The sequence below is a fragment of the Silene latifolia genome, unplaced genomic scaffold (genome assembly GCF_048544455.1).
Source record: "Silene latifolia isolate original U9 population unplaced genomic scaffold, ASM4854445v1 chrun_scaffold_16, whole genome shotgun sequence".
Lineage (NCBI taxonomy): Eukaryota > Viridiplantae > Streptophyta > Magnoliopsida > Caryophyllales > Caryophyllaceae > Silene > Silene latifolia.
This window is the reverse complement of record NW_027413123.1, coordinates 8,863,397-8,891,388: the sequence shown is the minus strand read 5'-3', so window position 1 is coordinate 8,891,388 and position 27,992 is coordinate 8,863,397. Positions and strand designations below refer to the sequence as shown.

The window sequence follows — 27,992 nt, the reverse complement described above, 5'->3', positions numbered from 1 at the left end:
AGCCCTAAGTATCCCATGTTAGTAGGGATATACTAGACGTCTACATCCCAAGTTTCTCCCATACAGTTGGCCTTTTGTAGTAACCACGTTTGAAATCTTTGTTTTATCAAAAAAAATATCCCCCACTTGAATATCTACTCTACAGACACGCACATATACAGTCGAAGAAGCTTGGCGGTGAAGCTCTCGTCTGTTGTCACCGCTTTCCGCCATTGATGACCACAGAAGAGAGAGAAACTAAGATATAAACTCAGAACGGTAGTGATGACGTCATTGTCGGAGAAAAATACCCTAGGAAAGATCAAAATAGGTGTTTGTGTGATGGAAAAGAAGGTGAAATGTTGAATTTTTGTTGAAGAAGTATCACAGTATCCATTAATATTGATTTTATTTACTTTATGAGTTCTGAGATTACAGAAGCCTAATTTTTACATGTTTTCTTGAACAATTTTAGGCCTCTTCAGCGCCGATGGGCCAAATACTCGAAAGATTGGAAGCGTTCGGCGAATTTCAGGTTTATATTGCAAACATTCATATATGAATATGAATAATTATAATAAGAATGATGTTTTTGTTTGATTTCTTAATAACTATTATGGGTGTAGGTTATACTTTTCGGTGATAAAGTTATCCTCGAAGATCCAGTTGAAAGGTACATTTTCTCTGAAAGCCTAAAATATTTATGTAGGAAAAAAAGTTGCAGTATCTTTTTTTCTTTTGATTATTTCCTATTCTTTCTACTTTTTTACTTTATTGAATGTTTATTTATAGGCGGGGGGATGGCGACTGGTGTCTCTTAAGTACTGTAATTGTTAGATACTTGAAGTTGACTGGATAAGTACAGCCGAAAAGTAATTGTTTATTGCTACTTGAGGTTGTCTGGATTAATAACTGTTAGTGTTAAGATGTTTTGCGGATATATGCTACTCCGTCACTTCACTTTGGCTGCCTGTTGTTTCAACACTCGATCACGACCCTTTGACACGACACCTTGTTTTAAAACAAAAATTTTAATACTTTGCACAAAATAACTGTATCTGACACTGCGCTACTTGTAGCCGAGCCAGAGTAACATAGCTTCAGACATAGAATAGTGGAGGTGATGTATATTAAATAAAGCTCGACCATTGTTCCAAATTTCGTATAGCTTTAGGATAGTATAACTCGATATTTTGTGATCAGTTATTACTGAAAGAAGATGTCAAACCGTGAATAACATGGGAACTGCTAAACTATGTGAAACCATTGAGAACTTCAATCGATAAAATTACTAAATTTAAGTACTGTATGTCCTGACTTTTGTGATTTGTGTTTTTTGTGAAAATTTTGTTAAGTTGCCATGTTGGCGCTATCATTTAAAAGCAGTGATAGGCTTTGTTTTTTTGGAAGGTATGTGAAAGTTGGAAACTTGTAAGGCGATGTTGTTCGCACATGTATATGTTGTCAAATATGCAAGCTTTGCTTGTTCAAGTTAATGGACTTATCATTGACACAACACCAGCAGTATCATGGCTAGAATTTTATTTTTATAGAATATACTATAGATCTTAAAATGTGCTTCACTGCATAAGTGCATAATAATGCAAGTCATTTTTTTGAAAAATAATAATAATAAAAGAGAGTAGTTATTGTTATAAATTTGTTTCAGAAGTAACACAGATTTTGGTCGATTCTGCAATGTGTATTTACTTTTATGTAGGCATGTATATAACTAACTTTGCCGATACAGATGCACACGTGGATTACCATGCCTGACTGGCTTTGTATTGCTCGAGTACTCTCTTTATTTTTATATTTAATTTAAAATACATAATCCATCTGCTACTATTTTGTTCCTCCAGTTTTATTCTAAGACTTTAGTGGATGATAATTTACGATAATAAAATCTTCCTGAAAAATAAGCTCAGTTAAAGGTGAGCATCAAGCAATGGCTACCTATTTCTGACATTGCCTTGGTGCCTTCAGCCTACAATTGGGTTGCCTAATTTATAGGATAAGTAATACGCATATGTGATAGAACTTAATATAGCATTTGATACAAAAATTTCAATCACACGCCAGGAGAGTACTATTCGCAAAAACTTCTCGATATTGAAATTGGTAGGAAGTAATCTTAAAGATGCTTGTATACTATTTTGTCACGCACTTTAGTAAAAGTACCAGCATAGCAATATATCATTTCTATATTAAACACACATTTTTTTATGACATCAGTAACACCATTATCGCATGTTCTGACTTCTAAGCATATTTGTCTTACCGCTGATGCATATTTTCTCAATTGCAGCTGGCCCTTGTGTGATTGCCTTATTGCCTTCTATTCTTCTGGCTTTCCTCTTGAAAAAGCCAAGGCGTATACCACTCTCAGGAAGTAAGTTCCAGATTTGTCATGATCTAATTTTCTTTGTTTCTGTATTGCATCACTGCATCACATCTTATTTCTTACATCAGAGTGTCGTGTATTTAGAATCGCGGCGTGTATTTAGAATCGCGAGGCTTTACACTGGGCAGAAAGAAGATGGAATATTTAAGAGTGTAGATTTAGTGGAAATGGGGGTAGGGAGGCAAGTTCAATCTGTGTTGATAGGGAGGTAGTCTATGGTTCCGACTTGTTTAGGTATTTAGGATCTATTATCCAGAGTGATGGTGAATTAGATAGAGATGTGACTCATAGAATCAAAGCAGGATGGTTGAAGTGGAAAAGCGCCACGGGATTTCTATGTGACGAGGTATACCTTTTATTGCATAGCTATTTGGCCTGCACTCTTATATACCCGAGTGTTGGGCGGTAAAACATGGACATGAACAAAAGATGAGGGTAGCTGAGATGCCTATGCTTCGCTAGATGTGTGGCCCCACAAGAAAATGAGGTCCTCCTGGAGAAAGTAGGTGTTGCGTCGATTGAAGATAAGATGAGGGAAAACCATTTAAGGTGGTTTGGCCATGTGCGGCGGAGAGCTCCGGAGGTACCGGTGAGGAGCATTGGGAGTTGGGGAATGGATAATATTGTTAGGGGAAGGGGAAGACCGAAACCAACATGAATAAGGGTGATTGAAAGAAATATGAATATTTTGGGAATTAGTGAGAGTATGGTGAGGGAGAGGGTATTGTGGAGAAAAAGAATTCACGTTGAAGATTTAGTTTGAGTTTTTGATATTTAATTATTTTTTATCATTATATACTCAAAATTTATTTATTGATTTAGTTTTAAAATGATTTATACCCTTTTTGTTTTACAAACCAATTTCACTGCTTTATTCTCGGTTTCCACGCTTCTTTTACAAACAAACTTGTTCTATTTTTCATTTATTTATTTTCTTTTACTTTATTTATTCACCTTCGACCGGCGGATTCATACCCAGACGGATTCGGATGATGATTCATGTTAGCCGACCCCAACCTATGTTGGGACGAAGTAGTAGTAGTAGTAGTAGTAGTAGTGTTGTTGTTGTTGTTCTTCTTCTTCTTCTTCTTCGTCGTCGAATGGTCACCTTGTGACTGTCTGTGCTTACTGAAACTCTTTCCTCTTTCCTCAAGTACTCATTTTGTTGTTGTTGTTGGAGGTTTGCCACTCCATCGAATGGTCACCTTGTGACTGTCTGTGCCTCTTTCCTCAAGTACTCATTTTGTTGTTGTTGTTGGAGGTTTGCCACTCCATCGAATGATCACCTTGTGACTATCTATGCTTACTGAAACTCTTTCCTCTTTCCTCTTTCCTCAAGTACTCATTTTGGATACCTAGGACTCGGACATGAGTACATTGTGACACTTAAATTTAAATCAAAACAGGAGCATGTTTCCCCCAAAAAATTGTAGTCTTGTAATATACCCTGTCGATAGCTGCAGCCACGTCCGAGGAACGTAAGAGACCAAGAGACCATGCTGATTATGGATGGCTATAGCGGAAATTATGACATAATAAAGAAACAAAGTATCATGCATGATGCATCTACATGTGTTAAGTAGGAGTAAGTAGGATGTTTTCTTAACATGTTGCTGTAGAAGACAGTAGAACATCAGTCCTTTGAATTAATGAAATTAGTAGCTTGCAAGGCAGTTGCCGAATAGTCTTTATGCAACCATATTACATCAAGCTGGGGTCTCCCTTAGGAAAAGCTGGCGGCGAAGAGATCTGTTACTATTTCCCCCTTCATTAAAGGTTATTTATGTCTGGTCTAGTAGCGTACTAGTGTGTCTACACTTTTTGATGTACATTTCAATATGGACTATATTTCATAGCTGATGCACAAGGGATGTTATAATACTTTCTTTCAGATTTGATTTTTTTTTTTTGTGTGGTTTCCTGTGATGCCCGTCTTTTAGGCCATTTCTAGTCAATGATTTGGAGCCACAGCATCTGCTACATGACAGAAGAAAAGTTTATGAGGTATGTACTTTGCTTCGAGTAATGTACTGCAAAACAACTAGGTACATGCTTTGTTATTTGGGATGTTTTGGTTGTGGAAAAGGTATTTTTTTTAGCAGAATATTGCTTTCTACTCAATAACGGAGAATGGAAAATTGCTATTGCTTTTCTAAAAGGGAAAGCAGGTTGATTGGGAAGCTGAATCTCCCTTCCCCCACTTTTCCCAATTATAGGAAATAGAAATATATTTTACATGAAAATGTCCACCTTCCCCCAATCCAAAAGCAGCCTCAGTAAGGAAATAGATGTCACATCAGACAAATGTAAGAATTAGGTACATAAGACCCTATTTGATTTGTTCAATGTCTTTCATCAATAATTCTTTTAAAATAGGTTCCTGTCTTGTTAGTATTCCCCTTCAATATATAATGTTAGTGGCATGATCATTTGTTTGAAGACGGGTGGTAATATAAGACTTGCAATATTTTTTCTCTCTAGGGTACCTGTTTTATATAAAAAAAAAAATAGGTTTAGAAAATAATCCTCACTTTATGGTGAAATGTAATGTAAGAACAATTGCTTGATCCTCATGGTCTCTCAACAATCAACAATGAGAGAGTTGAATGTTATTCATGATTCAGTTTGCTGTTTTTTTTCGTTCATTATTTCTCCCCCTTTCGTCATTTACTGATACCATTTTTTTCCACTTCTGTAAATGTAAGCGTCTTGAGATGTTCGGGATTCAAGTCCCAAGATATGCGCTCGTAAACAGAGAACATCCGTATCAAGAAGTTGATTTCTTTTCTGAAGAAGTTGATTTTGTTGAAGTTCATGGTGAGCGTTTTTGCAAGCCATTTGTTGAGAAACCTGTTGACGGTAAGCCAATATTCTTTGAAGTACTTAAGGACTGATATGGGCTTGAGTAGTGGAAAATATATTAGTTACCATAATTCATCTAGACAGCTGGATTACTTCAACACACCTACTTTGGGCCTATACCTGGGTCGACCCTAGTGCACAAGGATTACTTCCGGGTCTATTAGTTCTATTGGAGACAGTTTTTTCTCGATAATATGTGTTACTTGCTAGGGTTTACATCAGGTATTACAAGCCTTAGAACACAAGCCAAACGAGGTCATTCTAAAATTAACTGACAATAGTAGGCGTAAGCTCACTACGCTAACAAAAACGTACCATTTTTTTCCCAATGATGTACCGTGAAACAACTAGCACTCATGGGATAACTAGCTCGCACATCAATCATCACAAACTTCTTCTATATGTGAGAGCTTGCAAAATTCTCTTGAACTAAAGCAGGACAAGTTAAAGCAACATACCATTGAAAGCCATTTCTTCTTCCTATTCGTATGATGCCACATTAATCGCGGCTCCTATGCTCAGCCTTCACTCTTAGCATACCATCTTATGCTAATCAATGTGCGCTAGTGCTTTTAGATCTAAATTTCTATAGTTGTTCCTGGTGTACCATTATGCGGTTTATTGTTTATGTGTAGACTAAGGTCAACCATGAGCCATAAGTTATGAAACCATTTGTTAAGGACTCGGGGGAGATACCAAGGAGAGTACAAGCACGTCACACTTTTTTAATGAGGGTCCATGCGAAACTAATTGGTGAAATTAGCCCATTATACCAATTGATGTGTATCATTAATCTCAATATTTCGATGTGGATCAAGTACCCATTGACATGTATTATTAATCAATCCTAAGAGTTAAGTATACTTCAGAGTTTTAGCTTGTTTGTGCGGAATTTTTCTTATTGTTGTATAACTGAACTAGTACACTCTTCTCTTATAATTTCTTTAACAAATTGTAAAAGTAAAATTTTGATGAAACTTGAGCAGACGTGCATCTCTTGCTGTCAATTTTGCTTCCGTTGAAATTGCGCTCCATCTTATATTTATTGACAATTTTTTTTTGTGTGTGTATTTGCTTAGGCGATGATCATAGCATAATGATATACTATCCCAGTTCTGCTGGTGGGGGCATGAAAGAGTTATTCAGAAAGGTGCTGTTCAACATCTATTCATTTGTTCCCTCTCTTATTTTTATCAAAAGAGAGGTTCAGCATGATAAATAATGCATTGATTAGCTAAAAACTTTGGATATTAGGCAGTCTCTCGCGGATAATAACAGAGATGTGCCAAAAGTGCAAGACATTAGGATGTTGAGTTTTTTTCAGGCCTGCTCTGCTATTTGTGTCAAATGCATCATTTATTGGGAGACTTTTTCTTGGTATCATAGGTGGACATAGACAGTAGTTCAAAGGCCTAATGTGTGTTCTTAACTCATTTGTGTCTTGACTAGCATTCCGTGTTAAGTTAATGCACTTCTAGAGGCGAAATCCATGCCTGAGCGTAATCCTTGTTATTTTACTTGATCCGGTGGGTGTAAAGACTTTTCCACATTTAGGCGTAAATTGAAGATGAGAAATAATTTTAAACTAATCGAGATAGGTTAAACGTGAGTAATTAGCTTTTTTGAAAGGGTTGTCGTTGACTAGTTCATTTGGTCGTTAAATTGTCTGCTTTTTTTGGACTGTTTGTAGATGACAACTTATGAGGCTCCTTTTTTTGAAGTTTATTTGCCTGGTTATTGATTTTGGCAAAGATATGCCCCAATGATTAAAGGGAAAATTTTATCGCACGACAATTAGGCCTGCCTTACTTTACGGTTCCGAGTGTTAGGCCGTGAAACATTGTCACATCCAAAAGATGAGTGTGGCGGAGATGCGTATGTTGAGGTGGATGTGCGGGCATACAAGGAAAGATCGATTAAGGAATGAGGTGATTAGGGAAAAGGTAAAAGTGGCGACAATAGAGGACAAGATGATGGAAAATCGACTAAGATGGTTTGGCCATGTGAGAAGGAGACCTATGGACGCACCAGTTAGGAGGTCGGAGACTTGGAGGACAGAAAAGGTCCCTCGAGGTAGAGGGAGACCGAGACAGACATGGTTGAGAGTGATAGAGCACGATATGAGATTTCTGGGGCTTGAGGAGTATGTTGACGGAGAGGGCACAATGGAGGGAAAGGATACACGTGGACTTTTAGTATTTGATGTTTTTTTGACATATTTAGAGTTTTTATTTAATTTTTAAAAAAATTTATTTGTTCTTCTCTCCTTTATTACACCTTTTTACCAACCACTTTCTTATATATTTTACTTGGTTTACTTTTAAGGCATTCCGGATCCTTAATTCTATTTCGGTTTTCCAAAATCGTTTTAACTTTTCTCTCGATTTAAATTTGAAGTTTTTATAAAAGAAATCCGGAATTCGATTTTAAAACCTGTAAGTTTACCTTGACTTTGTATTACATTTTCGCTCTCCCTTTTGTTTTTCATTTTTCCCTTCTCTTTTCGCATTGTGAGGTGTGCGTTCACCCAAGGACGGTTCTAAAGGATAATTCATGTCAGCCGACCCCAAATCATTTTGGGATTAAGGCTCTGATGTTGTTGTTGTATTGATTTTGGCAAATGATGGTTAGTTATTTGCTTTTTAAAAAGCTAACAAACGTTTACCCAACAATGGCTTGAAATTTATTGGTACAGGTAGGCAACCGTTCAAGTGAGTTCCATCCTGATGTTAGAAATGTGAGACGTGAGGGATCCTATATCTACGAGGAGTTCATGCCTACTGGTGGAACAGACGTGAAGGTTGTGCCTTTTGTTGGTTTTATTTTCATTTCATTTAGTTTTATTGCTCCTTAAGTGAGGTTCATCCTAACATTTAGAAATGTGATGCGTTAGGCATCCTATTGATATGAAAGGTTCATGCCGACCGGGCTAAACAGATGTGACCGTCGTGCCTTACGTTGGTGTTCTATTCTTTTCATTTGTTTTTATAGATATCTGTAACCGAATCTTAATTGCAACTACACCTTTAATTGTCTATATAAAATTATTCATGTGAATAATTTACACGACGACCAACTTGTGGCCTTGTATGAAATGCGTCATCAGGAAGCGTGTAACTCCTAAGCCTTCTTGATGCAGTAACAATCATAATTCTTTTAGGCACCCGTTCATGGTATGGTCTCTTGAATGTTGCTAATTGTTTGCACTTCATGAAATAGACAGCTTGCCTGCTACTTCGCTCTACCATTGCCGTCTGAAAGTAACCATGCTCTCTTATTCTCCATCTTTTTTATTAATTGCAACCTACTTTGGGGACAATTTTTATAGGTATATACAGTTGGGCCAGATTATGCTCATGCTGAAGCGAGGAAGTCTCCTGTTGTCGATGGTGTTGTTATGAGGAACCCTGATGGAAAAGAGGTTTGTAATGTTATGTAACACGGCACTTATGTTCTGAGCTGTCAATTCTGTATGTGGTGGTTGTTTAAAGGAGTAAGAAAAAATTTCAGGGGTCTTTTAGAGTAAATGCTGATAAGTTGAGAACACATTTTTTGGTGTTATTATCTCTTCAAGGTAATGCCGTCTTCAGTTTATGAGTTGGAAAGATTTATAAATTACGTTCGAAGCAGGAAGAGTGCCTTATGAACTAGAAGCACAAATTACTGGTATCTAGGAAAAAAATATTATTCTTGATGATGTGCGAGAAGACTGTGATCAAGGTTTACTTAACGTTATCGGTTTTACTGATGTAAAAGTTTGGTTTCATGCCTTTCCGATTTTCACTGATTTTAGGTCCTTTGGTTGGTGTGGAATGCTAAGAACCTACACCATATATTGCTGCTTTTGATAAGCTGTACAGCGACTTCATTATCAACTGCCTAAATGGCTTCCAGCCTTCCGCAAATGGTGGGGTAGGGAGGGATGTAGGGGAGGAGGTACACAAGCTTACCTCTGTGCTACACAAATGACAAATAGGCTGTTTCCAGAGAACCTATAATGAAAATTGTTCAGAGAATCGCATTCAATGACTCGTACTTGCACAATAAAAAGAAGCCACGGTGGAAGAAATTACAAATATATTCATTATTAGCTATTCTTTGTATACCTTTAACTGCAGAGCTCTATATCTTTGTGATGCAGACATATGATATCGCTATTTAGTTATATTATAATTAGCTTCAATCTTTGTGGACTTGTGTATACCTGTGCATCTTTTTTTTTGCTATTAATTTTGCGCATGCCAGTCTGCTTTCTAAGCTATGACTCCTCAAGTGATCTTATGAGTCTGTTGTACTGTCATATCTATGATAGTCTTTATGCTAAAGTAGCAAAGGTTCTACTGGTACGAGATCTAAGGAGCGTTCCTTTGCTTGCTAGGTGAGATATCCTGTGCTTCTGACTCCCACCGAAAAACAAATGGCAAGAGAAGTATGCATTGCTTTTGGTCAAGCGGTAAGTATGATCAACATAGAGAAAATGGTCATATTTTGTATTGCACTTCACAATTTTACTCGACTGTGATGTCACTGAGAATATAGCAGTTTCATACTATTCTCATATTGCCTGTTTTCTTATCTTTCCTGAATTTAAAACTTCGTAAGAAGACAGGGAGTAGGAAAAATGTTTATTCCAATAAGTTTTTTACGCTCTGTTCTTAGGGTTCTTTAATTTAGTGTACTGTTAATAGTGAGAATGCAAAAAGCTTTCTGTTCTGTAGAAGTGCAAAATGCTTTAATTGATTTGTTTATGTTGCTTAGATTAGATTTTTTTTGAAAACTGGTAGCCACAATGTGCAGGAGACTCAACACTGTCTTCATTCTTAGACAACAAATGGTCAAATTGAACATTTACAGCCAACTCTTCTGGAACCTTCTTGTGGGCAGACCTCCTTGCCAGCAATCCTCCCTTGTATCTTCATTTTAGTTATTATCTTCTTATTCTATCAAAGAACTGTTGAAACTTCCTTTTCAATCTTAGCTAGTGACATTTGTAATTGGAGGCATGGAGGCGCAAGAATCAAGATGAGTAGGGGTTCCTTGTTAAAATGTTTTGCATACATCTGGTTCTGGTCATTTTGATGTATTTTTATAAGAAATATTTTCTGAATTAGATTTGTTTGACTAGTAACCTGTTACTTTCGATGGCTCTGCTTGCTTTATGCTATAGTAATGGCTAACGCTATTATTATATTGTGATTGGTGCAAATGCATTTTAATCATTCCTTTTGTTCTGCGTTATACTTTCATGTAACTTTCGTTTATATTCTGTCTCTTCCAGGTTTGTGGATTTGATCTGTTACGTTGCAGGGGGCGGTCATATGTTTGTGACGTTAATGGATGGAGCTTTGTTAAAAATTCTCACAAGTACTGCATTTAATGTTTTACATTTTTCTCTAGGAATTTGTATTGTCTTGTCTTGTCTTGCGTTTGACATGGCTTTTTATTTGTTTTCTGCTTTTATTCTCCGACTTTACCCTTTTTTTCTTGGTACTACCATAGCCCTATAGAAACACATGTTTTGTGTATGAGTGCTACAGTATGTTGTGGCAAGGATTCAAAGTTTGAAATGTTTTTAAAATTACATCAGGAAAACTATTTTAAAAATGTTATAAGTTGAAACCCCATCCTGAGACCTTAAAACCACCTCATGTCTTTCCATTTGATGGTTTTACCCAAACTTGGTCATCAAGACTTGAAGCAAAAGAAGCCACACCTAAGCCATGCTTCCACCCGGTTTTGTCCTTCGGCCTATTTGAGGTCCCAGACTCAAAATCCGTCTAAGAGGGCGCGGTAATTTTTGTCATGTCTCAATTCTTTAATGAATCTGGAGACTTTTTGGCTAGGAACTTTATTTAAAATAAGGATTCGAATTAGGAGGAAATCCCGAGTTAAAACCGAGTAACAAGTTATCGGTTTTCAACCATTGGCCTAGGTTCGCTTCCAAATGGTCCTATTTCTTCTAGTAAACAAATCAAGACCATCCTAGGATAATAATAAGGCATATTTTCGGCCAAGAAGAGTCCTAATAGGCTGCTCTTGTTCTTCCCAAGAAGGCTCACATGTCGCTTTCAAAGGAGGTTCAATTGTCACTATCATTCTTACATTTGTGTAAGGCTTTTGTTTGACCCTATGATGGCTGCTCCAAGGGCCTTTTTCGGCTGCTATGTAGACCAAGGAAGGCTCCAATTTTAGCTTCCCTAGATAGCTCAAGGTCACTCTCATTTGTGGAGACCTATGTAAGACTTAGGGAAGAGTTCTTGGCCTATTGTTGTTGTTGTGCATACACGGCTGCCTAGGAGCTGAATTAGCATCTTTTTCTTTGTTTTCTTACTTGTTTAATGCTAGCCCTTGGATGTAAAATAGGTGGTTAAGATTAGAAGGCTTGGATACTATATAAACCAAGTCCTTGGTTGTAAAATGACAGATTTGATTGAGTTAAAAACCAAGTAAGAAACCGAGTGTTTTCTTCATCAAAATTCTATTCTTTGCTTAGTGCTTGAATAGTCCTCTTTGCTTAGTGCTTGAGGTTGGACGAGTCCTTTACTTAGTGTTGGGATTAGTCTTAGTTTTAATCTATTGCTTCGTGTTCGGATTAAAACATATCTTGTTCGAGTCACGCCATTCAAACGGTATTTGTCGAGTGCAAAGCCGGGCTCAAGTGTCTCTTTTTCTTTCCTTCCGAGAGTTGAACATTCATTTCGACTGTTTAATTCCTCCTTGTCTGTCCAAAATTTCAGTCCTTTTATTCATAATCAAACACTCTGTTTCACTGTCAAATTCGAGTCTTTTGTCCAAAAACTCGAGTCTTGAGAGGTTTTACTTCAAGACTTAACTTCATATTCTCACATCTTGCTTTTGTTTCACATACACATCGACCCTACTTGCTGAATCTTATTAGTATAGACCCGTTTGCTTTGCGTAGGGGTAAGAGAAAAGAATCAAGAAAGGGATACAAGGGAAAGGAAAGGGGTGACATTAATTCTCTTACCTGATTGGTATAACCATCGCCCTCACCCTATAAAATCCCGCCCCTCAAACCCAAGAGCTCGTGGTGCTTATGAGGGTAGGAGATGGATTTCTAGGGTAGTGGTGGTAGTATGGAAGTGGGGTGGATGTTTCAACGTGGCGGGGGCATAGTTTGAAATTGTGGTATGGGCCGTGATAACGATTGCGGTAATGGTGTCACAGAATTGTTCTCGACTCATGCGTCTTGGTCCAGGTTGTGGTTATCGCGGAAATATGTACTTAAAAAAGTTTTTGTAGATATTCTACTGTATATTGTCGATTTCATATCAAGTTAAGATTATTCTTTCTAGAATAGTTGATTTGACCAGTTTTAGACAACTTTGTGGTGCTTTACTTTACAAAGTTTGGCCGGTACAAGTTATAACTCGGTCATTTTGGGTTCTTCGCAGGCCGTTTCAGCAGAGTTGGCGATATTTACATACTATAAATTAGCCGTGTCGGCCAGTGTTTTTTCCTATTTCTAATTTACCCGATACATCTCGGGATATCTTGTACCAGCAACATTTGATATCGATACATCTCGGGAGATACGAGATGTATAGGACAAGATTTTAAACTATGGGTGGGGCTGTGGAGCGTTAGGACAGCATCGGCGGTGATCCAGGTGGTGGGAGGAGGAAGTAGTGGATGTTGGTGGTAGGGGGTAAGAGTTTGGGAAACCTTTGGGGAGGAATCAATTTGGAGGATTAAGAGATAAACCTAAAATGAGAAGTGGGTAAAGTGTAAGAAAAACAACAAACAAGCCCCAAAGTAAGGGAATGGGAAGGTTTCATTCTCTTTCCCTATTCTAAAACCCTCCAACAAACGCCCCCTAAGAGTTTTCTATCGGGTGTTTCTACACCTGTACACTTTCTTGAGGGGTGGATGCAACATGCAACTATGCAAGTAGATAAACGACTATTAGTTGATTATATGCCTTTTCCAGGCGTTCTTCTTTCATTAACCCCTATATTTACATTACATAAACTGTACTTTTTTGCCTTCAATTATCATCTTTTGTGTTTCAATCACTTTATATTTTCTTATCACTTATTACTCCACTAATGATTTATATATGGAGCAATGACTTCAGTTTGTGCTGTTTTTTCACCTGGTTCTTTTTGGTAATTAATATCTTCTCTATTTTGTGAGTATTTACATATTTATATTTGCGCTTGTAGGTATTATGATGACGCTGCTTGTGTATTAAGGAAAATGTTTTTAGATGAAAAAGCCCCACATTTATCGTCAACTATTCCTCCAACTTTACCTTGAAGTCCAAGGAATCGCCAATGCTTCGAAGGTCTTACACGTCAGGGTAGTGGAATAATCGGAACATTTGGGCAAGCAGAGGAGTTAAGATGTGTGATTGCCGTACTTCGCCAGTAAGCCTCTTGACAATAAAGTTTCATTATGTTGCATATTCCAAAGCTGTTCCTGTTTACTCTATGGTGTACTTTAGCTAGTAGCTACTGAAAGAGACGGGAATTTGGCGATCACTTTACTTTATCACACAAAGGAGATATTTCTATGCTTTAGTCAATTCATTAGGCAGAAAGAGACTTGCAATCATTTCATTTGTTTTTCTTAGTGCCATGAAGAAATGATAAGGATAGTTATTGTCTGATGATTATGGTACGAATCCTTCATGGAAACTGGTGAAGAAACCTACCGCGTGTTGTAAGAAAATATTTTGGTAATGAAAGAATCCTTGCTGTGCTTGACAATGTTCCCTATGTGTGTTCTTTGACTAGAGTTTGAGAGATAGGAGGAAGTTATAGTTTCCTTTTATCTAGCTTTTGTACCCGCTTTCTTTTTTATTATCATGTGATGTTATGTCTTGTGCAATATACCATGCGTTTTTCATTTCCTGACCGTCAAGTTTGGCACATTTAGTGGTGATAGAACTCCCAAGCAAAAAGTGAAGTTGAAGGTTACTGAGGAAAAGTTGTTGAACTTGATGCTGAAGTACAATGGCGGCCGGCCTAGAGCAGAGGTTTTTACCTGTTTTCTAAAATAGTTTTTAAAATAATGCTTAAATTATTGATTTTGGTTTGTTTTGAAAATAATTGTCGAATTTGGGTGCGTGTAAACTGCTTTAATCCGAACCTGGGCATTTCACATGGTAGCTGTGGCCTACAGTCAGCATTTGACAAGACAGCTTTTGTAATAGTAGCTCTCTGAAAACTCAAAATAAAAAAGCCACTATAGAGCCGCATGTCGTATAGCGGCTCTATAGTGTTTTTCAGGTTCAATTTTTTTTGATAATTTGTAGACCCATGGTCTTTTTTTTTTCTATTGATTTTTAACCATTTCCTTCCAGACAAAGCTAAAAAGTGCAGTCCAGTTACAGGATCTTTTAGATGCCACGAGAGCCCTTGTTCCCCGCTCCAGGTAGGTATACAAATATTAGTTTATATTGGTTTATTTTATGCAGTTTCACTGTTACAGTTGCTTTTGTGTTAATGTGTAATGAGATTGGTTTTACAGTTGGAGAAGTTTGAATCTTTATGCCAAGTGCTGTTGTCACTATTAAAGTCTACCTGTACTACAGTGTACTTGATATGTATCCTTGCTGTGAATATAGAAAAACTTCAGTGAAATCATATGATCCAGAGATAGGCTTTTGAATCATAGTTTTTGTATATGGGTTTCCAGAAAAGGAATGTTCATCGTTGTAATGAGTTGTCCTATAGATCCCTTTAGGCACCGTTACAACTCATAAGATATATAAAACCACGTCAAATCTTAATCAGAATCTGAAGTATCACAATCAGTCTTTAGCATTCATCGTTTTTTTATGAATCTAATCTTGGAATTATGCAAGGTAATCTCGATAAGGTGTCTGACTTGTTCTTATAAAGTGTGTTTTTGATAACAAAGAGTTCCATAACAAGTTGGTTGAGTGGCAAAAAGCTTGGAAACTAACCTTTGCCACCCTCTTTGATAGTTGGAATCGTAGTGACAGTAACATGGACTGTGTTTCTTGTTTTTCTTATGCTCAAAGTTTTGTAGAATTCCCTTGTCTCAGATTGTCCACCTGAGCGTTTTATTTTTGATGGGTATTTTTTCAAGGCATGCCTGTTTCCTCTATTTTGGTTTGCTTACTTCTATTTTGGTGGTACAGACCTGACAGAGAGAGCGATAGCGAAGCAGAGGATATTGAACATGCTGAGAAACTTCGTCAAGTCAAGGCTGTGCTTGAGGAGGTGACTCACTGCAAACTTCTTTTTCATTATTTAACGCTTTATGCTGAACATGAATTGTGTCAAGATAGCTTCTTTTGTTAGTCTCTCTGAGGTACTTGGATCATTCTGTTCCAAATCAACCGTCTCGGCCTAATTAGGGACGACGTCTACTTGTTGGGCTGGGTATGCCCCTTTTAGTGTTTTTGAGTTATGATTCTTTCTTTTGGTGTTTTTATGTTCTGATGTTTTCTTTGTTGCAGATGATTCTGTATGTCCTAATTTCAATGCGATTGTCTGAGGTTGGTAGTCACATATTAACTGTAGCTAGGTTGGTGAATGTTCCTGGTCTTTCTTTTTCAGGGAGGACATTTTTCTGGTATATATAGAAAGGTCCAACTAAAACCATTGAAATGGGCAAGAGTACCCAAATGTACTGGTGAAGGTGAAGAAGAAAAACCCGTTGAAGCTTTAATGGTCCTAAAATATGGAGGAGTTTTGACGCATGCTGGTCGAAAACAGGTTTGTAACTGTCTAAATCTCCATAAGAACAGGCTTAGGGATTTTTGTCTTGCTGGTTCTGACTGCCAGTGTAAGCTACCATCTCTTATTCTTTATCCATGTTGTCTTGACAGGCTGAAGAGCTTGGTCGGTATTTCCGGAATAATATGTATCCAGGTATCAAAAAGACCTTAAGGATACTGCCATTCATGGATTTTAATCCTTTGTATTCTACCCCCATTCTTTCTCGTGTTTGTCCTAGTTGCATTATCTTTCTCTTATTATAAAGAACCTCGAACATTAATAACTTAGAAAAATATATTTTATTGCTAAAATAATCTGAGCATAGAGATAAACTTTAGGAGTTAATTATTAGGATGCTGGCGTTGGGTCAAAATCTGTTGACGTGTATGTTAGTACACTACCAATATTCCTAGAGATGGCATCTTTTGCACCATCGCCAGTTAGGTGGCCCTAACCGCTCAGAATTGGATCCAATAGAACCCTAAAATTATGTGAACCAAATCGTCTAGAATCGACTTTAGATCTTGATCAATAACTGATACAACTCTCTTTGTTCCACTCAGAATCAAACTAAACCCCACCTGTGATAACCCAATAATGACCTGGGCCGACTAATGACGCGGAATTGATTTAGCTTAATAATGAATTAATGATCCAGTTGAAATCTAACATTAAAGTATTGAACTCCAGAGTTGTAAACTAAGATTAATAAATTCGACCTAATGGCAACTCCCTACACGAAATCCGTCAAAAAATTTGATTTGGACCGAATTGGCTGGCCCAAAGGGTAATATCGATATGTAAAACCCTGAGCCCAGTTGACCATGTTTGCCTTAACCCCGATTGAAAACCAACTCCCAACCACCTGCTCTAGTAACTGGCAACTGTTTCTGTAATTTAATACCATGGTTGCTATACAATATACCACTTACAAATGTCACATATGTGCGTTGTCCTCCTGTTATTCTATTTGTTTTGCTCTCTCATTATGGGTCATCCGGAAGTAAACTATTTGTGCGCTGCGCACTTTGCCATGTCATTTGGTGGGGTGGGTAAGTGAGGCTCTAGGGTCTTGATGTTGTTCTCTCTTCTCTTCGGCTTGTCAACCATTCTGTTGATTCCCGTGCTTATGATGGCGAGTAACTTGATAGGCATAGCACTTTTCTTCACCCGAGTCTTAAACTTGTTTCTTTTTTTTTTTTCCTCTCATGTTTATAGTTCAGCCAGGATAGCGAGGTAGAAATAACGTCATTGTTTAACTCGTAGCCAGCCTACTGGCTGCAATGTGTAGCTTGCAATCACGTTGATCATCTTTCTGATCTAGCCGTTGGATCTTATTTCCTCTATATTTATTCTCTGATAGATGCTATGGAATTGTTTTTTTGTTATTTAATTATCAATGGGGCCTTATCCAATTGCTCAAACTTGGTGCCTTTAACTGCCCTTTCCTTTTTAACAAGTTTCATTTCCCCTACTTTTGACTGGGAGCTTTCGATTTCTTACTGTACTTATCTTTTAATTGATTTTTTTAACATCAAAACTGTTTCTTTAACTTTCAGGTGAAGGCACAGGCCTTCTACGTCTTCACAGTACATATCGCCATGATCTTAAGATATACAGCTCTGATGAAGGGCGTGTGCAGGTAATTTTCACCTATCCTCTATTTGTTTTTGTTTTTTTTTGGTCAGCCTCTTGTGCTTTATTTTCTTCTATCTTTTAATATGTATATTTTTAATGAAGTAGCGTTTCCTGTTCTCCTGTATGTAATGTAATCCTTATACCAACTTTCGAATGCAATTGGCAGATGTCAGCAGCAGCATTTGCCAAGGGTCTTCTTGACTTGGAAGGGCAGTTGACTCCAATTCTCGTAAGTTGTATTGTCTTCCTCACCAATCTTTCAATATGGTAGATGTGAGTCTATGTCAAAGTGACGTTGACCTTGGTGCAGGTTTCACTTGTTAGCAAAGATTCTTCAATGTTAGACGGACTTGCTAATGCTAGCACTGAAATGGAAGAAGCAAAGGTTATCTTTTATTAAAAGCTTAGTTGTAGTTTTTAATCTCTGTTCACCATGCTAAGTACTACTCCGTATATGTCTATGCGGCTGTTTTGGATTACTCTCCTACTTTGGCCGCCTTAATTATCATCCTTATTACCATATGTACAGTCTCCAATTTAAATACAGCCAAAGACTCATTATTCTTAAGTTTTGGATAATGATGGAATAAAGCAAAATGTCTAACCAATTGTTTTTGTTTCCTTTTGTTAAGTTGCTGTCATTCAATGCAATCTAGAATTTTAGATGCAATTTTCATTTTAGGTTGTTTGGAAATAACGTCTTTGTGTTGTTAACACAAGGTAAGGGTACGTAGACTACATACATACCTCCCAAAGCTTGCCATTTATTTAAAATTTTGAGGCAGTTGGTAATGTTCTTGTTGTATTATCATGTGATCATGTGGTTGTTCTGTTGTACCATCCTGCATGTTTTTGGAGCTAATTTAGTCTTCTCTTGTGGATAAGAAATTTATTTTTGGGAAGTGGTTCTTAGCATACTCGTTTTTTTTGTATTCGTGTAGCTTTTTTTCTCTTCTATTATGAAAAATTATTCTTGGGCCAGTTCTGTGGGCTTCTGCCTTCTTTGTTAGAACACTATTTTTTGCCATTGTCCAGCATTAATTTGTATAAACTCACCAATTTAAGGGCTTTGTTCTCGTCTGTTAATTTTCTGTTGTTTTGCAAAAATACATATATTATTATGTGATCATGTGTTTTTCTACCTTCTTGAAGTGGACACTATGTGTTAATATTGTCCATCATTGAACAGTTTGAACTTCTCTCCTGTCATCAGACTAGTGTTTGTGTGTACATTTTTCTTGCCTGTGAATCAGTAAGAAATGTTCTGGTTGGTAAAAGAAAGAAAGCTTATTTAGAAAAGTGTATATTTTGCACTTTATTTGTGTAATGTCATTTCAGGCGAGGTTGAATGAGATTATAACATCTGGAGCACTGACCTCTCATACCAATGGATCACCAGAATTTCCGTGGATGGTTGATGGGGCTGGACTCCCTCCAAATGTCGTTGAGTTCTTGCCAAAATTGGTATTTGACTATTTGTATACAGAAATCCTATCTGATTTGGCTGTTTATATTTTTTTTCAGCTATTTGTGAACAGTCTTTACTTTCTCCCGCCCCTCCCCTTTCCATGTGGTGTTAGTTTCACAAGTAGACTTGGCAAAAGCAACCCAACCCGAAGTGACCCGACCCGAAAAGACTGACCTGAGACCCGAAGTGACCCGAACTACATCATCCGAATGTGACCCGAAAACCCGAATTGACCCGACCCGACCATGACCCGAGCTTCTTGACCCGTAACTGGCCCGACCCAAAAATGACCCGATTTGAAAGCACCAAACCCGAAAATGACCCGACAAAATATAACTCTAATTGAACCGAAAAGACTTGAAATGGCTATTTCTCTAATATTCATTGACCCGAAAATGACCCGACCAAAAACAACCCGACCTGCTTGACCCGAAATAGACCCAACCAACAAACCCGAAACCCAAAATGATCCGTCCCGACCCGAATTAACCCGAAATCAATGAAAGACTCAGAGCTGACCCGACCCGAATTGGCCCGACCCGAACCCGACCTGTTGACCCGTTTTGCCAGGCCTAGGTATTGGCTGTCTAGGTTTTCGACTTCAGTATTAGAAACCTCCATTATTTTTTTAAAAATCTTCATCAATGAAATTGTTGATTTCATATGGGTCCAATTTCTCTTAGCCATTTTGTATTTGGAATAGGAAAAATTGTTGACAACACCCTTTAATTTGTAACCAAATTGTTTGTTGGATCTCTTAGATGGCCATCTCCTAGAAAGGGCTGATAAAGATAGGAGCCTGCCAGTATCTTGACCATCTTCTATGTTACTTCGACACTTCACTTAACTGCCGTGTCGCAGAAATGGACACGCGTGCCTGTCCGACACGACACGACACTTCGACACTTCAATTTAGACCACAAAACAGGAAAATTCACCCCAAACACGTGTCGGCGTGTCTGAGTAACACAGACCATCTTAACCATCATTGGTACACAGACTCGGATGTATTAGTTTATACACTCCCATGAAGAGGAAAGAAAATTTAGAAAAAATTTCTATGAAGTTGTGTTTAGTTATGAGTGTATTTACTTGAATCGGCGACTCAAATAAGGACTTACCTTTTTGTTCACTATCTCGTTATTCATTGGTCTCTTTTATCGTGTGGATCTAACTAAGAAGGTTACTGAACAAGTGAGGTTGCTAGCAAAAGATGAAGATGAAAAACTTATAAAGACAAGCTCATATGATGTGATACCCCCATATGACCAAGCTAAAGCTCTGGGAAAGACCAATATTGATGTGGATAGGATAGCCGCTGGATTGCCTTGTGGCAGTGAAGGATTTCTTCTTATGTATGCTCGATGGAGAAAACTAGAACGAGACTTGTATAATGAACGGAAAGAGTAAGTTTCTCGCATCCGCAACTTGAGGTAGAGCCTATAGAGTTAACTGGCTACGTTGCTTGCTTACTGTTTAATGCTAGATAGTTAGGAACATGTACAAGGAGCTTGAACTCCTTAAGTATTGGCATGTGATGTTCTAGTTAACTCTTTCTTAACAATGACAAATTTTCTGTCATTAACTTCTCATCATAGTTCAATGACACCTTGAGCTTCTCGCAGGAGATATGACATTACTCAGATACCAGATGTATATGACTCGTGCAAGTAAGTACCGCGTTATGATTAGAAATTGAGGATTCAACTTGAATGAGCATGTTTTTATTTTTATTTTTTTTGTTTCATTCAGTCACCTTTATATCTTGTGCAACATTTAACAACTAGGTTTGTATCTTAGATGTGTCAGTCCATTCGTAGTGAAGAGCTCTACTTCAGTACTTATTCTTAGAAAAAGTGCTTCTAGATATACTTGTGAATTTCTGTGCATCATACGTGAGTGAGACGCTAATCCTTGGGAGTTGTTGCATTAAACTGACCCTAATATAATACAACAGCAGCAAAGTTTTGGTCTAAAAATGATTTGGTGTTGGTTACTATGAACTAGTCTAGATCCCGCGCATTGCAACGATATATATATATAACGTTTTTACTTTTAGTGTATTACTTACAAATTTATATTGGAACCACGTGAATTTTTTCGTATTTCGCCTCATTATATTTTGATTGAGAAAACAAATTTGATCAAAAAACTAATCATGACAATTGAAGTCATAAAATGTGTGTTCTATGAAAATATTTTCTAGAAACTCAAAACTAATGATTTCATTTTATAAATTTTCACAAATTCCTTTAACGAATTTTTTGGTCACAAAGCTAATAATATAAATTTATGTTTTTGTTTTATATGAAGTAAGTATGCGTCGAGTCATTTTGCTAATAATAACGTCTATGTTACTCATACTTGTTTACTCGTGTATCGGAGTATCTGATATGGCTATTTTGTGCGAAATTTTCAATATTTTGGTCTAAAATAAAGTATCAAAGTGTCGTATCGTATCCGACAAAATACGTAACGGATACGGAATACGACAACTAAGTGAAGTATCAGAGTAACATAGAATAATGTCAGTAAAGAATGTCAGTGGATGGTTTACAATTTTTAGTTTATAGTTTTTACCAATTTTATTTTCCTTTAAGTAAAAGATGGTTTAGAGTTTAATGAAATTATTATAATTTAATGAAAGGACAGTAGTTTAATGAAGTAAATGAACTAAAATCTCATTTGTTCCTTATTTAAGTAAGTGCAATTTGGAGGGAAAAATTTTCAAGTTTTTTTACTCTTAGTATATAGGGGATTATAAAGTAAACAATGAATGAAGAGAAGAAAACAAAATAACAACACGCTAGAAAGATTGAAGAAAATAGTAGAAATAAATAGTTAATGTGAATTAAGGACTGGAAAAGGCATCAAATCTTGAAAGAAAAAAGGAGTGAAAAAGAAAGTTGTATAGATGTGGAAACCTTTTTGGAAGAGAGTTTATTGAATAATTAAACAAAACTATTAAAGTGTTAAGTAAACAAATTAAGAAATAAAAATACATAGCAAAAAAATATTCAAAACTTTGGATGAGTAATCAAAAAAATATTTTAGTGAAGTGAAACTAATATCTGTGAAATTAACAATACAATGGTAAGAGATACAAATGATAATACAATACAAGAACCAAGCTTCGTCATTTTCCTTGATTCCTTCTCTTTGCACACTCACAATGATTTGTGAACTCCATGTATGCCTTTTGAAATTAAGGGCCTCATGGATAGTTGACTAGAATTTGTTCTTATGAACTATAGCATTTCTCCTGGGTTGTGATTAGGGATCGCAATGGAATCCGATCCTGTCCGGATCTTAGGATCCGATCCTACAATGACCAACATGGATCGCAATATTTTAGATCCAAAGGATAAGGATATGGATCGTATGATCGAGATCCGCATCCTACCCTTAGATCCATTTTTATTTCATTTTCCCAACAAGAAGTTAAGTTAAATAAATAGTAAAATTTTATGCTTTGTTTTTTTAATATTTTTTTCATAAATCAAACCATGATTTTTTTTCTAATTAACATTCTTTGATTAAAAAAAAAAACTTTTTTCGTGTTATTGTAATTTCATTAGACTTTATTTTTATGTTTTTAAAATTTTAACTTTATTATTTGTATCTAATAGAGAAAAATATTATGTTACGTCGCAACAAAATCCAAAAATTAATATTTTCATATTTTAAGAGGGAGTTTTCTTTTACTATCAAAAGGATATGGGATAGATCCTCATCTAGTCCAAATCTCTGCGATCCTGATATGGATATGGGAATTTGGATCCTCGTAGATATGGACCGGATCTGGATCTTATAGAATCCTATCCAGATCCTATCCATTGCCATCCCTAGACTTCTGATCAAAGCAATGTTGCGGAATTCATAGGAATAGATAAGTACATAACATTTACTCTTACTAGAGTAGTTATATATAGATTTTGCCATAGAGGGAACTATAACGACAAAGTTTATGCCGAAGAGAATTGCTAAGGTCATGAGTACCACCAATAATGACTCTATAAGAAACTAGTGCGTGATATATATAGATTTTGAGAAAGTGCCATGATAGAATATGTTTGAATTAATTCGCAATTCGTTTGGGGTTGAGTATATCCTAGCAACCCTTCATCAAATTTACCGCACATGGAGAACATTGATTATTTTGTAAACATTTGAACGGTTTATTGCCCTATAAAAAGTTAGGTCTGAGACCAATGAAATATCCCTATGGGCATTGCCCAAGTTCTCTTATTACATTAACCAACTTTCAATTGCAATGATACCATGATAAATGAACCATCTCAACCAAAACCTTAAGGTGATGGTTGAGGTCCAATAATTATATTTATTTCTTATCACGCCCCCTCACTCGAGTGCCCATTGGGCTCGAATAGTGGTTAGTGCACAGACCCCCTCATACCATGTGCTGAATTTCCACTTCGTGAGTTATTGAGGCTGCGAGGATTTGAACCCGTGACCTTCGGTTACACTGGCTCTGCTTGGTTGAGATGGTTCATCTATCATGGTATCAGAGCCATCGTGACCTTTGGACACGGGTTCGAATCCTGGCAACCTCAAAACTCATCAAAACTCTCGAAGTGGAATTCCACTACACGGTACGGGGGAGCCGGTGCACAACAAACCACTCTTCAAACCCAATGGGCATTTGAGTGAGGGAGCGTAATAGAAATAATTATAATAGTTGGGCATCAACCATTACCTTAAGCTTTTGGTTGAGATGGTTCATCTATCAGATTCTATTTCCACCAGGTTTGAAAATAGGACAGAAATAAGTATTCATGCCTTGTTGAATTTTTCATCCCTTCTTCCACCTATAAACAGGGTAGGGATTTGGCTTTGATATTTTATTAGCCTGGGTATTAGTGTGTTTTATACATGTTTCCAGTATTGCGAAGGATTCACTGCTAGTGAGCTTTTATTATTAGAAATTCTGCTTGTTTTATCACTGGGGAATCTAAAGAGATCCTCCTCAAGTTTGATGATGTAAATGGTGATACTTTGTGATAAGCGTGCTACTTTTCCCATAGATTTCCATCCGAGAATCAGTGCTTTATAGTTATCATTCCTAAAGTTTCTGTCTAAAAGTTAATTCTCTATTACTTGCTAATGTTTGGTGTCTCATGTTCGGTGTTCCTCCATAAAATTCGATGATTGATCCTTCGTTTGTGAGATATGATCTTCTACACAATTCTCATCTAAATCTTGAAGGCTTGAATGAGCCGTTTAAAGTTGCCTGGTATGTTGTGTCTCCAAATGAGTGTATCTATCTATTGGTATACAAACTTCTATTACAAAGAGTATTATTTTTTTTTCCTGTTAACTTCTTTCCATAAATTCCCGGACAAAGGTGGAAACAAGTGTTACGCTTCTAATTATGTTGAGGAAGTGTGTCTCTTCCATCCAAAATAATAATGCCTTTACGAATTGCATTATAATCTATGTTACTCTTGTTAGCTTACGAGTTACGACCTGTCGACCTCACATACCCTTACTTTTACACACTTCGTTTTGAGCCAAAGCAGGAGGAATTTGAGGAATTTTCATAAATAGGAGAGTATGTAACTTGGGTTCGTAGCCATGTTCGATACTTCTAACCGAGTCCAAGTAAATTACTTCCTCCTCATACCATTGCTACTATACGTTTTGCGTTTTGGGTAGTTTCATTTAATTGTATACATTTCTATAAATGGCAAGTTATAAGTTATGACTATAAGACATCTTTATAAAATCATGTCCCGCCTCGTACCCAACCCCCCACCTCACAACCACCAATCCCCGAACCAAAGATCACCCCATTCTTGCAACCACCTGAACATCACTACCCCTACTACTACTTCTTCCAAGTGGTTCTAAGGTGCAAAAATGTTGGTGAGAGGAGGGTGAGGGTATACGGGGTTATTTATCTTGTGAAAAACCATGGTACACGAGACATGTTCTCGCTCCACCTTTATATTTGAGCAAAAGCAAAGATATACATAAGAAACTCATGAACAGAGGAAGTAGTTTATAACTCGGTATATGAAGCGGTGTATAAGTATCAAATGTAATGTCGATAGTCTGTATAATAGCCATTCCGAGTACTTGGATGATATTCCCTTAACATGTTACTTTTTTAGTATTCTCTATTTTTCTCGAGAATAAATGAGTCCTATCGATCCGACGTGTGCAACTTTGTGGTTTCGATTGCTTGCAGATGGCGTTATCCCAAATGAGTATGGGATAAATCCTAAACAGAAATTGATAATTGGTTCAAAGGTAAAATCTTGTTACGAACTAGTTGTAAGTACATAACCCCCTGTAAGAAGTACTCTTTTTACTTGAGTTTTCGAGACCCCATCAGCTTAAAAAGCCTAGTAAATTAATGCCTGACTAGAAGAGTTGGTGTGTGAGATTGATTTCTCTTGTTAAGAAATAAGAAATACTTTTACATGCTGCTGGCAATGGCATGTCATTAAAATAAGAGTGTGTGTCAATATAGAGATTAGTGTATTAAAAATGCGCCTATGTCATTAGTTTTTGGCTTTTTACTACGTCTCCTGCGCATAAACAGGAATATGTACCACCATCCGGATATTTATCTTTAGTGTTAATTTGTATTCTCATCGCCTTCTCCTGTAATGCAGATAGCTCGACGTTTATTAGGTAAGATTTTGATTGACTTGAGACTTACCCGAGAGGAAGCTATCAATGTTCTTTAATTGAAGCGCGAACATGCACCATGTACTAAATCTAGCGAGAAAGAAGATACTAAGCATCGCCAAAAACACAAAGCCAAAAATGAAGAGATCAGAAGATCTTCCACTGCTAGTGATATGTCAATGGAGCAAGACGATGATGATGAAAAGGAGACTCAATATCGCCCGGATCCAAAGTTCTTACCTGGATTTTTGTCTCATTAATTCTCTTTCAATTGATTTTGAATTTAACCTACAAACTTATTTTCTAAAATGATGCCTAGGTTCTTCATTTCGGATATGCCAACGTAAAGACACCGTAAAGACATGTGAAAACACGACTATATTTCACATCGGTGAGTGAGATAGTCTACATCCCATATTCCCATGTTCTATCTATTTGATCCAAACTCTAAGTTCTTATGTTTTTATGTATTGATCCAAACGCTAATTGTTGTTACGTTTTTCCATAATCTTCTTACAAAATTATGAAAAGCGGTAACTTTGATAAGAAATCGTAGAATCGAAGGAGAGTAATTCATTATCTTGAATCGATATTTCACTCCCCTTTTCCATTATCACTTATCATGTGGTCATGATTTTGTTAAGTGTCTAATTAGTTGTCTTTGATTAAAAATGCAGGAATCTCATATTCACTCCTTGATGAATGTCCTTCGCTATTGTAACTTGGATGAATCATTAGAAGGAGAGGAGAGCCTTGTTTGTCTCGGTGCTCAGAGCGGTTGTTCAAAACCAAGGAACTTGACTACATGAGCTATATAGTGTTAAGGATGTTTGAGAACACAGAGGTCGAGATTGTGCTTGTATATCTTTCCTCTTGACAAATGGATTGAGAAAGAACTAATAATGGATGTCAGCAGCTTAGAATGCAAGAAGCATAAAGCATGATTTTCAAAATTCCTTTTAATTGTAATCTTTTGGTTGAACAGTTGTTATTTTAACAGAAAATTAGCTTTAATAGTGTCCTAACATGGAATATTCTTTTTTGAAAAGCAGGAAGTCTAGAAAATGACAATAAGTTCATGGCATTTATCCTTGGTAGCTAGTTAGAAGTCCTCACATCTCACATCTCACATGTCATATCCTTACCTTCTCTACATGCTTCCACCATTTAGAAACCCGCCAAGTTTATTTTATTTTACGTCATATTCAAATGTAAAGGCATAATTTCTAGATGTATATATATTCTTCTAGGTAGCTTTGGATGATCAGAAAAGGTTTCGCATAGAATTGACGTTCAGCCGTGGTGCTGATCTCTCACCATTGGAGGTAAAACTTGCGGTTGTCGTTTGACTTGCTTTTTTTTTTTTTTGGTTTGTGTTATACCCATTCCTTCTAAAGTAAGGAAGGATCGTAGATCAATCTTACGAAGGCTAAACTAAAAGAATGTACCTCAATTAATTTGATTTCGTCCCTTTTGGTCCTTTCTTTATTTCTTCCACTTTCTCTTTTTAGTCTAACTTTTTTTCTTTCACGTAAGTAGTCCATCTACTTTTCTTGCCTCTACTTTTGTATTGTTCATTATTCTCCTTAAATAATCTATCATTTTGGAAGGAAGCTATCAAAGAAAAGGAGGAAGTATATAATATTTCGAGTAAAATGGAGAGTGGTTCGAGACATTTAAAATGTCAAAAAAGAAAACATACTAGATGCTTTATATACACAAGTCTCTTCCTTTATTTTTTGACATGAAAGTCTCCCTTTCTATCTACGCTTGCAGAGAAATAATGAGGGGAATTGGATGCATCAAGAGCACACACTGCCAATAATGGGGCCAGAGAGAATGCAAGAAATAGGATCATGTTTAACCTTGGAGAAGATGGAAGAGATGGTACACCCATTTGCAATGCCTGCTGAAGATTTCCCACCCCCAATTACTCCCATTGGCTTCACCGGTTACTTCTCCAAAAGCGCTGCTGTTCTAGAGCGACTTGTCAATCTTTGGCCTTTCAACAAGCATGCCAACAATGGCAATCCCAACAAGTACGCAAACAATGGCAATCCCAAATAACATCTAGCGACGATGAATTTTACTTCTTGTAATTATTTGTCCGTGTATTATTTCATTTTTTCTATTCTTTTGTTTTTTTTTTGTTCGTTTCATGTGGTGCCACAATTTGCATATACAATATGAAATAATATTAACTTTGCAATTTTGTCTTGTTACCAATATTCCATATTTTGGAGTAGTTAATGATTTCCTATATCTTAGA

General features: G+C 36.8%; 1 pseudogene; it reads left to right on the top strand.

Annotated features, from left to right (window-relative positions):
- LOC141637273 (inositol hexakisphosphate and diphosphoinositol-pentakisphosphate kinase VIP2-like) lies at nt 1–27,935 on the top strand (annotated as a pseudogene).
- The last annotated feature ends 57 nt before the right edge of the window (nt 27,936–27,992 follow it).